At 42.7% G+C, this 16,244-nt stretch overlaps 1 long non-coding RNA gene across 1 annotated transcript; it reads right to left on the minus strand.

Moving 5' to 3' along the window:
* Positions 1-381: 381 nt before the first annotated feature.
* Positions 382-14,579, minus strand: LOC132867880 (uncharacterized). Its single transcript, XR_009650785.1, has 2 exons — positions 13,652-14,579; positions 382-777 (listed from the first exon to the last, which is right to left on the minus strand). It is a non-coding gene; the product is annotated as an uncharacterized LOC132867880 (long non-coding RNA).
* Positions 14,580-16,244: the final 1,665 nt, after the last annotated feature.

The raw sequence follows: 16,244 nt of genomic DNA on the forward strand, positions 1-16,244 counted from the left end.
ATCGTGAGCCAAATACATCCGTTTACATTCATTTCCAGTAGAATTTTACCCGTGTAACAAAACTTTGATACCTGGATTATGAGACCACCACGGAATAAGGTTACAACTCTGTAGTGTCACTTTTTACTTGTCAATTAACTTTGTACTTTATTAATGACAATAAAAATCTAAATTAAATCAAACAATTTGATTTTTACTGGCAGGAAAATATGCAAATCAACAGGCTTCACTTTTATGACGTGTAACTCTAACTCAGCTAGATAACTCATACGCAGTACTGACGCAGATACGAGTAAATAATGGCCGTTGTCATATCACAAATGTGATTCTTGCCATCTAAAAAGATCACTTTTCTGAGTGAACAGAAACAAACAAAGCATGTCACAAGGGAATTTTTAATTTAAAAACAACAACAACAACAAAACACTGTGAGTAGCCGGCGACGGTGCGTTTATAGGCGGCAAAATTGCTGGCTGTCGGCAGTTATTGGCACGCACAGCTGTGAGATTACACCAATTAAACCCATGTTATGGAAAGTGCTTCATCAAGTACTGCATTATAGCAGCATCCTTCTACCAGAGACGGTGAAATTCCTAAATCGTACATCCAACAAGCTTAAATTTTCAATAAGTAATTGTCTGAGTGCTAGTGAGTACAGTGTGCTATGTTATACCCCACATAGTGAGCATATACAGTCCTGTATAATGAATAGGAAGCCAGGTGGGATTTGGCCAAATTGTGTGGATAATCCCTGCTGGAAGACGAGTTCTTATGAACCTGTAAAAAAAAAAAAGAAGATGAATATCAGTGATAAAAAAATTGCAGTCTTTAAATGAAATAAAAATGAATCTTAAACATTATGATAAATTTTAATGATATAAGTGACCTGCTTTTATGCAATTAAACATAAATATTGCCTGTCACAACATATAACTGTAGAGTTCTTAAAAAAACAATATTCAGTAAAACCCTTATGGAACACTCGAGCAGTTTATTTTCCATCAGAATTGTTTTATAAAGACATTTATGAATAAACCGACTACGCAATTCAATTAGGATGATTTATGCATTTGAAGCGTCTAAGAGTTGATTATTTTTCCCATCATGACAGATCACAAATAAAGGGTTCGGTTGAAATAGTCATCGCTTCTTTTACTTCCTATAGGATGCTGGATGGAGCCATTTCTCAAAGCCCTTCACACAGATGTGCATTTCTTACCGTTTTGGACAAGATACTCTTCTGCAATGTCCTAAAGCATCAAATCTATTTCAAAATCAAGGTGGATAAACACTTTGAATATGGAGTCCTTTACCTCCACTGCCACAAAAACATCCATCATCATTTGGGCCTGTCAGCAAAAGTGTCACATTTTATCGCGCTCATGGCTCACATGTGACTCTTTATTCATAATAGATGACGAGGCTGGGTGTGGATGTGCATCTCCGCTCTGCATTATTTATTGATAGATTTCTGTTTGTGTCTGTTTCCATAAGCAGAGAAAGAGCTAGAGAGAGAGAGAGAGAGAGAGAGAGAGAGAGAAAGAGGACAGCGATGTGGTCCATTACAGATGACCACACAGCCAGAGGTCCGTGTTGCCCCGGGGGCAGAAAACAGTGCCGCCCGCACTCCCTCTCAGCATAGAGTTTCAAAGACGTTTTCGGCTCAGGAAAATCCTCCTCGCAGTCTCCAGAGTCTCGTTGTGGTTTTGCAGGGATGGCTGTTGCTATTCCAAAACCATGCACACTATTAGATCACGATTCGGAAGTGATTTCCAACAGTGGCCAAAAAACGAGCAGGGGGTCAGCTACTTTTAGCGCCGCAGCCTCGGGTTTATATGGCCATGTTTGCAAACACACTTGCTAGAGTATGTTTGCATGTGGTATTTTTAGCATTCTTTTAATGAGTGCTCTGAATGTAGCAGGTGGTAAAATAGAAGCTGCAGTCCGCTCCTGATATGAACATGGCCTTCGGGCTGTTACGACATCATTCGGGGTGAGGAGAATGACACAGCCATATACAGCATGCAGCGTTAATTTGGTGTGTTTATAGAAACCGTGCTGAACGTTCCCACGCTGGTCAGCAGAGTTAAAATAGAATAGGACAAACTAATCTTTGCAGCGTTAGGATGGAATTGGGATGTTTCAAAGCCAAACGGTTAGGGGAAAAAAAAAATCTGCATTCTGAAGAAACAGACGAAGCACTGTCATGTTGCTTTGCATGCTGCCATTTAAGCACCACACACACACACACACACAGAGTGTAAATATTTTTGGACGTTGCGCAATTGCTACATCAAATAGAGGCATCTTGCGTAGAGGAAGAACAACCTTGACTTGACTTTGGGAATTTTGAGGTTTTGGTTTTTTGGAGGGTTAGAAGACAGTGATTAAAGTCTTTTAGTTTTTCGATCTGGGCAGCACGGTGGTGTAGTGGTTAGCGCTGTCGCCTCACAGCAAGAAGGTCCGGGTTCGAGCCCCGTGGCCAGTGAGGGCCTTTCTGTGTGGAGTTTGCATGTTCTCCCTGTGTCCGCGTGGGTTTCCTCCGGGTGCTCCGGTTTCCCCCACAGTCCAAAGACATGCAGGTTAGGTTAACTGGTGACTCTAAATTGAGCGTAGGTGTGAATGTGAGTGTGAATGGTTGTCTGTGTCTATGTGTCAGTCCTGTGATGACCTGGCGACTTGTCCAGGGTGTACCCCGCCTTTCGCCTGTAGTCAGCTGGGATAGGCTCCAGCTCGCCTGCGACCCTGTAGAACAGGATAAAGCAGCTAGAGATGATGAGATGAGTTTTTCGATCTTTTCTAACGCAAACGAATATTTTCTATGGCCATGGTATAATTATCAGTTATTCCACTCAATCTCGTCATATATGGCTTATAGCCGACTCGGCGCAACGCGTCTCGTCAGCTATCAGCTCGTATACGACTTGATTTCATGGAATAACTTTTATTCTATCCACATTCACTGGATTTTGAGAAACGGAGCATTTTTATTTTTTGCAAATTTGATAAATAAAAACTTAACGCAAAACGTCCGACAAAATCATTTCCGCTTAGAATGAGAACAAACCGGCGAAATGGCAGTAGCAATTTGTGAAAAATGCCATAATAACAATTCTTGAAAAATAAAAAAAAAGATACGCTCTTACCATCAAATACTTTTGTTTCATATTTTATTGCTTTTTTTTGTGGGAGGTTTGTTTTTAAGTAGTTTTTATTTCCTCCTCAGTTGGCTCAGGAACACGCTTTGTTTTTCTCTACTCACGGTATATGAACTGATAGCCTAGTAGTAATCAATCAGAGCGAGCGATTGCTCATATCCAGTGAATGTGGAAAGAATGAAGCTGTTTACCATGCCAGTATATCATTATAGCAACAGTCTAACAACAGTATAATTATTTGACATTACCTCATCGCTTTACTCAGAGTCATAACCATTTTCAAACAATGTTTCAGCTCTTGTGTTCAAGTGCATTACTACAACGACCAAACTATTCACACATGAGCCATGACCCATGACTTTTTCCACGCTGGAGGCTGTCCAACATCTGCCACATCTGTTCCTCAGTTCGGAGACCATCCATCCACTAGCGCTTGTAACACACCTCACCTTGTTGAATTACGCAGCAGCACAGGAACCCAACTAGCATGCTGCGCTGACTGAGGTCTTTCTCATTAACATTAAAAAAAAACTAGGCTAATCAGAGAATAATGCAAAGGCACCCTGCAGCTGGAATGATTTTACTAGCAGACTCAAGGCTATAAAATTTCATATTGTTGGCATATTTCAAAAGATTTACTGGAGGTGCATTTTCTTGAAAGCTCCATCTGTTTTTAATGATACATAACTACTGATAATTGTCTTTTTCTCCTGTTTATTGTAAACTGTTTCCCCTGCAGCAGTGCTCTCTCATAAATACAGTGAACTCTCAAACTGCCTGGAAAAAAGAATAAAGGCGAGTTTTTTTTCTTGTCACAGTTGCATATTTTATATTATTTTCGGGTCTGTGGGTCACTGACTGGGCCTTTCTTCAACCACACCTCATTTTCCAAACGGCTGGCTCATTCAAGTAATAAAAGTAAGGCATAAGCAAGGCAAAGTTAAGTGAAATGGAAAATGGCAAGGTACACTGAAATCCTGTTTGTTTTCATAAGTGTATCTGGGGATTTTTCACGCTGTTCTTTCTCGGTGTACTTGTCTCTGCTTGTATATTATAAACACTCAGTGAAATCAACTTACTGTTTGTGCTTAAAGGAACAGTTCAGCAAAAAAAAAAAAAATTCAATGATGTGGTTTAGGACACGGTGTGACTTACTGTTATTTATATATATATATATATATATATATATATATATATATATATATATATATATATATATATATGAATGAACAAAACTTTACCTTGTATCTCAAGGATTGCCAACTTTATTATTAAATTTCTACATTTATTAGTGCTACTTTAATAGTGAGGACTTCTGGGTGACCTTGCTATTAGATACAGCACTACTGTCTTTGTTAGGAACTACACGACAGCCTGTTCCAGCTAATTGCAACATTCAATATTTTGATGACAGACACAAGTCTCAAATTAATGAGACATGGTCGAAACATTTCCTCATAATGAAATGCACAGGCTCATGTGAGTTGGCTAAGAAGATATCATTTCATTCGTCCTTTTTTCACTGTCCAGGAGTGTGCGGAGGGGAAAATTGCTTCTGCCAGGTAGCAGTGGGCTCGGACCCCATTGCAAGAGCCTCTTATTAAAGTGTCAGCTCTGATGAATGGCTCCAAATGAGCATTCTTCATACTGGGACTTTCTCTGAGCAATAAGGAGGCACGGCTTTATGCTCTGTGGCTGCTGCTATCTGCTGATCCCTTGCAGCTCCCGCTGTGGCCAAGGTGAAGAGGGTAGCATGGAAGTGTGCTCAGGGGAATTTGTACAGCTCTCGTTTATTAGGGACGTCAGCACAGGAGGGACATGTGGAAATTGGCTCAAGGTCATGTCCGCTGCTTCCTGGACATCTTCTGAAGTTGCTTTGATTTAAAGTGTTCATCCGAATCCGGACGTGATTGGTTCGCTAATCTGAAACACTACCTCCTAAAACTCGAGTACTGATCTCCTGTTTGGTCTGATCTCACAGCGCTAAGCACATGCAGAATGGAGAGCATTTGATCGTCAGCATCCGTATACGAAGCGCACTCTCGTGTCTACTAATTGCTACTGTCGAGTTATAAATAGCACGAAAGCACAGCCAGGTTTCTTTGTTCCTCTTTGTTCTTATTCAACGTGCTGCTGCTATTTTGGTGAGTGACGCTTGCCGAAATAGCGGCGCTCAGTCCGAGTAGATCCCTGTCTGCGGGACTATAAATAGCTCCTGTCAGATATTTTCTCATATGTGCACAGTGCACACTGTGGAACTACGGGTGTATTAATATCCCCAGTCGGCTGTGTCATGGCCAGGATGAGATCATGAGATCATGAGATCACGCTGTAATCTGTGAGCTTTTTCTGGTGCATGTGTTGGTGGTGGACATTAAATTGTACTGAATCTTTGGCATTATTCTACCATCACACAAATCACGTGTATATGTCTGTATACAGGAGGCAGCCATTGATTGTAGAAACATATACAGCTACTGTACATTATATATTTAACAGTTATTCCACGAAATCGAGTCGTACATGAGCTGATAGCCGACGAGGCGAAGAGAGCCAAGTCGGCTATAAGCCATGCACGATGAGATTGAGTGGAGTAACTGTTTTATTCCATCCACATTCACTGGATTTTGAGAAACTGAGCATTTTTATTTCTTGCAAATTCGATAAATAAAACTTTATACAAAACGTCCGGCAAAATCATTTCTGCTTAGTGGACATGTGACAAATTGCATACATGCGTAGTAAAATATTCAAATTTGACAAGATTTACATCAACAGCCGATCAATGAAAACACATTTTATCAAAAAAATTAAGCTTCAAACTTTTCGAGTAGAGTTTTTATTTTATTCTCGGTTGGTTCAGCAACCATTTTGTTTTTCTCTACTCATGGTATATGAGTGGATAGTCTAGTAGTAGAATAGCCAATCAGAGCACATGACTGCTCATATTCAGTGAATGTGGATAGAATAAATCCACATTTATAGAATATATATATATATATATATATATATATATATATATATATATATATATATATATATATATATATATAAAATCTCATTATCTCTAGCTGCTTTATCCTGTTCTACAGGGTCGCAGGCAAGCTGGAGCCTATCCCAGCTGACTACGGGCGAAAGGCGGGGTACACCCTGGACAAGTCGCCAGGTCATCACAGGGCTGACACATAGACACAGACAACCATTCACACTCACATTCACACCTACGGTCAATTTAGAGTCACCAGTTAACCTAACCTGCATGTCTTTGGACTGTGGGGGAAACCGGAGCACCCGGAGGAAACCCACGCGGACACGGGGAGAACATGCAAACTCCACACAGAAAGGCCCTCGCCGGCCACGGGGCTCGAACCCGGACCTTCTTGCTGTGAGGCAACAGTGCTAACCACTACACCACCGTGCCGCTTGATAATGATGATGATGATAATTAAAACACATGATATCACAGTGGTATTGAATTCTTCAATCTGATTGTTCAGAAAGTGTTGATTCATTTTCTAACAGCAGCACAACAGCATTTCCGGCTATAATTTAAATAACAGATTTATGTTAATGCACTTGTTCTAATACACTACTGTTTATATAGTAAGGACTCGTAGGGCTGAAGCTCGACATAATCTAACCCTAATCATTAACTGATTTTAAAGCTACTTTATTTAAGCACACCCCTAAGTGTTCTACTCCTTACATATGCTAGGACCTTTCCACCTACAGAGCCCACACCAGCTAGTGTGTAAAAAGAATTAAAACATTCTGCATCATATTAACACTTCAGTTTTATTAATACTGCACTTTGACTCAAGTTTGCATTGCATATTGTTTTACATTCAATTCATTCAATTCTAGTGACCAATCAGTTAAGCTTATAGCTATTATATCATCATAATAACTATACACCGTGCAGCGCTCTGGGGTTCACGGGGCTCCACTGACTGAACATTTAACAAAAAAAAAAGGAGAGATTATAGATGGTCTATTAATAAATAGTAGTGCCTCAGCTCCCGAGTGGTGCAACAGTAAAATGTTCACCCTATTCACAGCAAAACTGGCTGTGCTCTCAGGGAGGAAGGGGTGGTGTACTCTCTCCCCTGTCAATTACAGCGACGCTAGCCAATAATGGGGATCTGTGAGCTCATGCATATGATAGTGCTTTCCTCTGAGTGTGTTATGCCACCCCCAATGTTGCATGAGCAACAGTTTGAAAAGATGCGGTCAACTGGCATCACATGCCTCGGAGGAAGCCTTTCCTCACTGGTAGCTCTTGCGTGATGAGGAAACCTATCTGATAAGTAGGAATTGGCCATGAGAATCCAAAATCAGAACTGTGATGAGCTGATTGGGAGCTTAATGACCCTTCCTTATTTATTTATCGATCTATCAGTCATATGTCTGATTTGTTACCTATCGCAGCTTGTATCAAATTTAAGACGTTGGTGCTAGCTTACCAGGCTGTCAAGGGGTTAGGGCGAGCATAACTCCAGAGTCTGAGCCACCCCTACATGCCAGCCAGATCCCTACGCTCCACTACTACTAGTCACCTGGCCCCTCCTCCTCTCTGCTCCTGCTCAGCCCACTCAAGACTTCTGTTCTGGTTGGTGGAATGGCCTTCCCATTGAGGTTAGAACTGCCGACTCCCTGACCACCTTCAAGCACAGACTAAAGACTCGCCTCTTCAGGCCGCACCTCTTCCCTGCTTCCCTGCCCACTGTGTAACTGCGTTTCAGTCTCGACCAACCCAGGCTGTGTACTGTTTAGCCTGGGGTTGGCCATTTGAGTTCTCTATTTAGTTGTACTTTATATGGTTGATTTGTTTCCTCTGCTGTTTGAGTATTGATACTTCAACACAATATTACACTAGGTATTGTTGTCACTTGTTCAGTTGGCACTAGAACTTTCTTGTCTAGAAGTTCAGCACTTCGTATCCCTGACTTTTGCACTCGTTATACGTCGCTCTGGATGACGGCATCTGCTATGTAATGTAATGTAATCATTTAATCTCCTGACCATTTTCAGACTTTTGTAAAATATACTGAACTCATCGTAGCTTTATTGATGTTTAGCTGCCGCATCGTGTCTGACCCAAACGCCTGTAAAACTAAAGCTCATAAACCTACTGTTTATCACAGAGTCCCAGGATGTTATGATTTTGTTTAATCATGTTGCCCGCCCCTTTATAACACTTTATATCTGCCCTACATCGTGTACCACTACAACTGAATAACACACAGCTGAAGACAAGCGCTGCTTTGATAAACACAAACTGCTGAAGAGGGGAAAAGAAAAAAAAACCCACAGTCATAACAACACCGTCTGCTTAGTCTTGTTTATGATATTCTTGCCAATTCCAACTCCTCTCATGTGTTCTACAAAAGTTTGGGTGTCTCCTGTCTACCTCGCTGGAGTCATTTCTCCTCAGAGCACCAAAAAGGAGGTGTGACAACAAAACCACTGGCTGCTGTTTAAAGCTACTGCGAGCTCTAATATTAGCGACTGGTCATGCATGGCTCCGGCTCGGCTCCGGTGTCCATCCCAGCCTGACTGTGGCCATTAATCAAGCTTTCTCGAGTGCAGGACCGACAACACACACACACACACACACACACACACACACACACACACACACACACACACACAGAATCTGGGCAGAGGAATTGAGCAATGACATGATGGAGCAGCTTCCAAAGCAAGCTGGCACAAACCCATGTACAGTGAAAGAGCAATCTTATAGCCAGCAGTTTAGCATGGGGGAAAACCGTCATCTCAAAATTATCATACACTTACACTACCGTTCAAAAGTTTGGGGTCACTTTGAAATGTCCTTATTTTTGAAAGAAAAGCACTGTTCTTTTCAATGAAGATCACTTTAAACTAATCAGTCCACACGGCACCGGCATTTTGGGTGCCCCAAAACGAAATCTTTTGAGAACGGGTTCCAGAGTGAAAAAATCTGGCAACGGCACCGTTGCGAAGTCGTCTGGATGAGTAGAATGGATTTGTTTACGATGACGTCACAACCACATGACTGTCAGTGCTTCACGCCGGGTAGAAGTGTAACGAACTCGATGCGAGTTGTCGACAAATCCTATAACTTGGTTCATGAAACGCGCTTACAAAATATTTTCACTGTGAATATTTATTGTGTAATGGTGCAAAGTGAGAGAGAGAGAGAGAGAGAGAGAGAGAGAGAGAATAGCCCTTAGGGCAGAGTCTTTAGTCCAAACACTGCGGAAGTACTGAGTATAACCAAACCGCGCACCGCCCGTGCGCTTTCCAAAAACAAAAACAATCCCGCCAGCAAAAATAGGAAAAAAAAAAAGGAGCGATCTCACCTCTTCAGATGTTGGTTTAAGTCCGACAATACATTCCTCAAAAAGGGCGTAGAAGAACAAAGTAATCCATCAACGTGTAGCATTCAATTTATTCCGGACCATTAAAGAATTCTGGAGGATCTCAGAATGTTGGCGTACCGGCTTCCATCTACCCCCGTTCATTCCTCTTTCCTCGTCTTTCGTTTTATGCTACTGATTAATAATCAAAACTTTATGTGTCTAATGCTACAGAAGAAGGGGTTTATGCGCATGCATCTACTTCTTCTATTGTTCTGGTGTCTCCGATGGGACCGTCTTACAGCGCACGTAGAGGTGTGGCATGTGTATTGCATCGTTTTCAGCAAGCGTTGCGTTGCCATATGTACCTGATATTTTACTGATCCGTTGCCCATGTGGACGCGATATTTTTTAAAAAAAAATCTCGTTGCCGTTGTCGTGTGGATGTAACCTGAGTTTCTGGAGCATCACATTTGTGGGGTCGATTAAATGCTCAAAATGGCCAGAAAAATGTCTTGACTATATTTTCTATTCATTTTACAACTTATGGTGGGAAATAAAAGTGTGACTTTTCATGGAAAACACAAAATTGTCTGGGTGACCCCAAACTTTTGAACGGTAGTGTACCTTAAACAACTGCTGTACCAGAATAAATTCCCTCCTGGTATCACTCACAAGCACCAGACTTGGGTAGGAACTGTTCACTATAGTTTTATGAGAAGCTAAAAGTCAATTAAAGCGATATACAAATACCGTGTGTGATGATTTAGGACGTGCTGTCCTAAATCATCTATAGTTTTATCGTGTTTTGGCTGATCAATCAATTACACTTAGGATAAAGTGTGTAAATCTAATTTTTGGCCACAGGAAATACACTGTAAAGACTCTTAGAACAAATCTGTACCAGGTTTGGACTGGATCTACTCCACAATCAATGCACTGCACTCCATTCAGTGCAACAAAGCCTTCGCTAAAGCTACATCAAACTCATGCAACCTCAGCCAGTGCTACCAGCCATTTTTCTAACTTAATTTTGGCCACTTATTGAGAATTATAATTGAAGGAAAAAAACAAAACACAACTTAATTGTATAGAAGGTTCTCGTTATCACACAGGGAGTCTTAGCGAAGGACGTCTCGCACTGCCCCCTTCAGGACGCCACTGATCCTTGTGTCTGGGAAATGAGTTTATCTACAGGGCACATGGCACTGAGGGAAGGCAATCAACACACAACATCACACACTGATCAGATCTTATCGCAGCTCTTTCCATGCTCCTGTGTGTGCAGGCTCAGATAGGATTTTGTAACTAATGCCGAAAGAACAAAAGCAGACTGAATAACTACAGAGTAACAAAAACACCTGATATACGGTACTGTAGTATTCACATACAGTGAGTTAAAACAGGGTTTAGACTGCTATCGGACGTAGAGACGTTTTTCAAATGTGTTTAAAAAAAATGTGTACGCCTGTAATCGTCTGAGGCTTTCAGGGGGAGGGGGGGTGAAGTGATGGACGTCACTGTTCAGGGTTAAAGATAAGAAATGATCGTGTTTGTGAATTAGAATGAATGTGTATGGACTGAGGAGTTTCACACACACACACAGCCAGCATGGGGGAAAATGCTTTCAGCGAAGACGTTATCAGCTGCCAGTCTGTGGCCCTTTCCCTTAATCCTATCACAAGACCAAATATGCAAACAAATACCCGATAATACAGATAACATTTGCAGTTTGCAGAGCTGAAAGCTTCTCACTGTGCTGGCTCTGAATTATTACACTCAAATCAGTTACACCCTGCTGGAAGTTTCAGAACATTCTACTTTATACTGTAGACCCCTTCGCATGTTTGTAAACAAACCGACCGTTGCCAGGATGCGCGCGCAGCCTGGACCCAGAAACAATGGCGCTGCCCATAGACCGGCATTATGAGCTGTCAGATTATGCCAAACAATTGTCGTTACAAGATCGAGAATGCTACATAAATAAGTTAAGGCCCGGTCCCACTGCACTTACGGATGCAAAGAGGATGTAAAACGTAAAAAAATCTTTGCCATCCGTTGGAAAACGCTATGCATCCGTTGTGTACTCATTGCATACGTGCTTCATACGCTCTATCCATCGAGCATCCGTCCACTGTGATTTCATCCGCGCAAAAAGTTTTGAGCTGCACAAAACTTTTAGAACGGATGAACTTTCCGCCGTGTACGATGTAAATCCGCGACATATACGAGCAACAAACGTTCTATGTCCGTTATCATCCGTTAAACGTCTGCTGTATCCTCTCTGCATCCTCTGGGCATCCTCGCAACTCGCATCTGCTGCAGCTGAAAATGAAAAGAGGGAGGAAAGATAAGGTACATGAAAGATCTATTCATCGTTAGTAGCACGGAAATAGAAAGGATGTAAGCGTATGCATCTCGTATATAAAGTATTCAAAACGGACAAAGCGTTTATATCTGGGATGTATCTCGTATATTTAGGATGTCTGGAGTATGTCTAGAGTATGTAGAAGGACACCTAGCGCAGTGAACGGTCTGCATCCGATATACATCCGCGCAGCATCCCCTTTGTTTACGTTAGGCGTACGTGATGCAGCCCCTTCATCCGCTATGCATCCGCTCTTTCTGCTATGCGTCCGCTTCTCAGTTATCACCGGTAACCCCTTCGGAGCTGTCATCCACTTCCATCCGCTTTCATCCGCTAGGCTTCCTATGAACATGCGTTTAACATCCCCGCTATATACTACCCACGACCGTTCTTTTCCGTTCTGCTTTCGCAAATTTTGTCCATTTCTGGAGCGGATGAAAACGGATAGAGCCACCCCCGAAATTTTGCTCGTCCGCTGTGTCCTTTTTGCATACGTTTTGTGTCCATCGGCCAGTGGGACCGGGCCTTTAACTCTAACAAGTGGACATCGCCTACCGGATCCGCATTTAATTAAAGAGTGGACGGACGATGTTAGTAAGTTCCCTGGTATACAATGGCCAGATATATACTCGTACCTTATTGACCAGACTTCAGTGTACACCCACGAAAAACTTCGTGCCTACAAGTCTTATGTGCGGGCATGTACGACTTGATTAACAATGGGACATTCATATTCATTTTGTTTTAATCAAATTATGCCAGTGATGTGATGGCAATGTGGCTTTAGCTACAACAGCAAATACCAACACTAAACAGCAATTTGCAGGAGGTAATGGCATGAAAGGAATGATAGTGTAAAGAGTGCAGCTAAGAGAAATCAGAGCTGCGTAAAAAGCGAGAGGCAGAGAGCAGAAATGAAACTGAACGGGGCGGGAGCTAGGTTAGAGCAGTCAACGCAAGTTGGCATTTAGAGTGAGGGCACACAATTTTACCTTTCCATCCTTGCTTTAAAATTGTGATTTTCGGCGTACACAAATAATGATGGCACAAAATCTGGACTGCTTGAGTCAAGCGAGAGCTCTCCTACAAACAAAATTGCATGCTAAGCTAAGTTAACATGCTAACAATATTCATTACATTGTGTAACTATGACCCAGCTAATCAGACAAACGTTACCAAAGTATTTTACTACATCAATAAACGAAGACTAGAAAGAATAAAAAAGAAAGATTTAATAAATAGCCTGATCTTACCTGTGATGAAGTGGGCGCTGCAAACCCGCGCATTTTTGATGGTGCTTTCATCCCAGTCTACACGTTTGATGGCTTGTAGCCATAGACGTCGGCGATTTTTTTGGAATGGGTGAGATCCTGCTGGAATTCTGAACATTTTAACCCCGTCACTGCTACGATTCTGACACCCGACAACACAACAACTAGGCATCGCTGAGTCTTTTTTGGGTCCAGGCTGCGCGCGCAATTTCCGCTTTCGTATGAATGACGTTTACTGCGAAGGGGTCTGTATCATAATTTTTGTTTGTCCCAAAACAAATGTTTGTACTCTTAGACTGAAGCGTCGCTGCAAACAATACAGTACAAACTCGTTCTGACTGATCACCTTTATTTTATGATGAAATACTTCTATCCTCATCTCCTCCAGGTTGACTCCGCCCCCCCCCCCCCCCCCACCATGCGTGCAGGACCGCTGAACTGATGGTGAATTGATGAGGATGAAAATGATGTAAATCATACGCGATGGCCTTCACAGGGACCAGATCTCACCTTAATTTTGAGTGGATGTGTTCGTCAGCGCTCTCCATCGTCATTGTCAAAACACCAGCTGAGGAAACGGTTTGAGAGGAACGGTGTTCCTCGCTCAGGTACCGTCCCTGTAGAATTGATCCCAAGGAACACTGAAGCTGTAGCTTGTGGTGAACCAACAGTTTATTAAAGCACTTTATAGTATGTAGATTTATTACATTTGAAGATATAAAGTTTTCAGGTCTCTTTGTCTCTCTCACTCCCTCCCTCTACATCGCTCTCTGACTCCCTTGCTCTCTCTATTTCTTTCTCACTCATTCTCTCCCTCCACGTTTCTCTCTCCCTGTCTCCCCCTCCACATCTCTATTTCTCACACTCTATCTCTCCACATCTCTCTCTCTCACACACTCTATCTCTCCACATCTCTCTCTCTCTCACACTCTATCTCTCCACATCTCTCTCTCACACTCTATCTCTCCACATCTCTCTCTCACACACTCTATCTCTCCACATCTCTCTCTCACACACTCTATCTCTCCACATCTCTCTCTCACACTATCTCTCCACATCTCATTCTCCCACACTCTATCTCTCCACATCTCTCTCTCACACACTCTATCTCTCCACATCTCTATTTCTCACACTCTATCTCTCCACATCTCTCTCTCACACACTCTATCTCTCCACATCTCTCTCTCTCTCACACTCTATCTCTCCACATCTCTCTCTCACACTCTATCTCTCCACATCTCTCTCTCACACACTCTATCTCTCCACATCTCTCTCTCACACACTCTATCTCTCCACATCTCTCTCTCACACTATCTCTCCACATCTCATTCTCCCACACTCTATCTCTCCACATCTCTCTCTCTCACACTCTATCTCTCCACATCTCTCTCACACACACACTATCCACATCTCTCTCTCACACACTCTATCTCTCCACATCTCTCTCTCACACACTCTATCTCTCCACATCTCTCTCTCACACACTCTATCTCTCCACATCTCTCTCTCACACACTCTATCTCTCCACATCTCTCTCTCTCTCACACTCTATCTCTCCACATCTCTCTCTCACACTCTATCTCTCCACATCTCTCTCTCACACACTCTATCTCTCCACATCTCTCTCTCACACACTCTATCTCTCCACATCTCTCTCTCACACTATCTCTCCACATCTCATTCTCCCACACTCTATCTCTCCACATCTCTCTCTCTCTCACACTCTATCTCTCCACATCTCTCTCACACACACACTATCCACATCTCTCTCTCACACACTCTATCTCTCCACATCTCTCTCTCACACACTCTATCTCTCCACATCTCTCTCTCACACACTCTATCTCTCCACATCTCTCTCTCACACACTCTATCTCTCCACATCTCTCTCTCTCACACACTCTATCTCTCCACATCTCTCTCTCACACACTCTATCTCTCCACATCTCTCTCTCACACACTCTATCTCTCCACATCTCTCTCTCACACACTCTATCTCTCCACATCTCTCTCTCACACACTCTATCTCTCCACATCTCTCTCTCTCACACTCTATCTCTCCACATCTCTCTCTCTCACACACTCTATCTCTCCACATCTCTCTCTCGCTCACACTCTATCTCTCCACATCTCTCTCTCTCACTCTATCTCTCCACATCTCTCTCTCTCACACTCTATCTCTCCACATCTCTCTCTCTCACACACTCTATCTCTCCACATCTCTCTCTCACACACTCTATCTCTCCACATCTCTCTCTCTCACACTCTATCTCTCCACATCTCTCTCACACACTATCTCTCCACATCTCTCTCTCACACACTCTATCTCTCCACATCTCTCTCTCTCACACTCTATCTCTCCACATCTCTCTCTCACACACTATCTCTCCACATCTCTCTCTCTCACACTCTATCTCTCCACATCTCTCTCTCTCTCTCACACTCTATCTCTCCACATCTCTCTCTCTCACACACTCTATCTCTCCACATCTCTCTCTCTCACACACTCTATCTCTCACACTCTATCTCTCCACATCTCTCTCTCACACACTCTATCTCTCCACATCTCTCTCTCACACACTCTATCTCTCCACATCTCTCTCTCACACACTCTATCTCTCCACATCTCTCTCTCTCTCACACTCTATCTCTCCACATCTCTCTCTCTCTCACACTCTATCTCTCCACATCTCTCTCTCTCACACTCTATCTCTCCACATCTCTCTCTCACACTATCTCTCCACATCTCATTCTCCCACACTCTATCTCTCCACATCTCTCTCTCACACACTCTATCTCTCCACATCTCTATTTCTCACACTCTATCTCTCCACATCTCTCTCTCACACACTCTATCTCTCCACATCTCTCTCTCTCTCACACTCTATCTCTCCACATCTCTCTCTCACACTCTATCTCTCCACATCTCTCTCTCACACACTCTATCTCTCCACATCTCTCTCTCACACACTCTATCTCTCCACATCTCTCTCTCACACTATCTCTCCACATCTCATTCTCCCACACTCTATCTCTCCACATCTCTCTCTCTCACACTCTATCTCTCCACATCTCTCTCACACACACACTATCCACATCTCTC

Source organism: Neoarius graeffei, chromosome 19 (genome assembly GCF_027579695.1).
Source record: "Neoarius graeffei isolate fNeoGra1 chromosome 19, fNeoGra1.pri, whole genome shotgun sequence".
Taxonomy (NCBI): domain Eukaryota; kingdom Metazoa; phylum Chordata; class Actinopteri; order Siluriformes; family Ariidae; genus Neoarius; species Neoarius graeffei.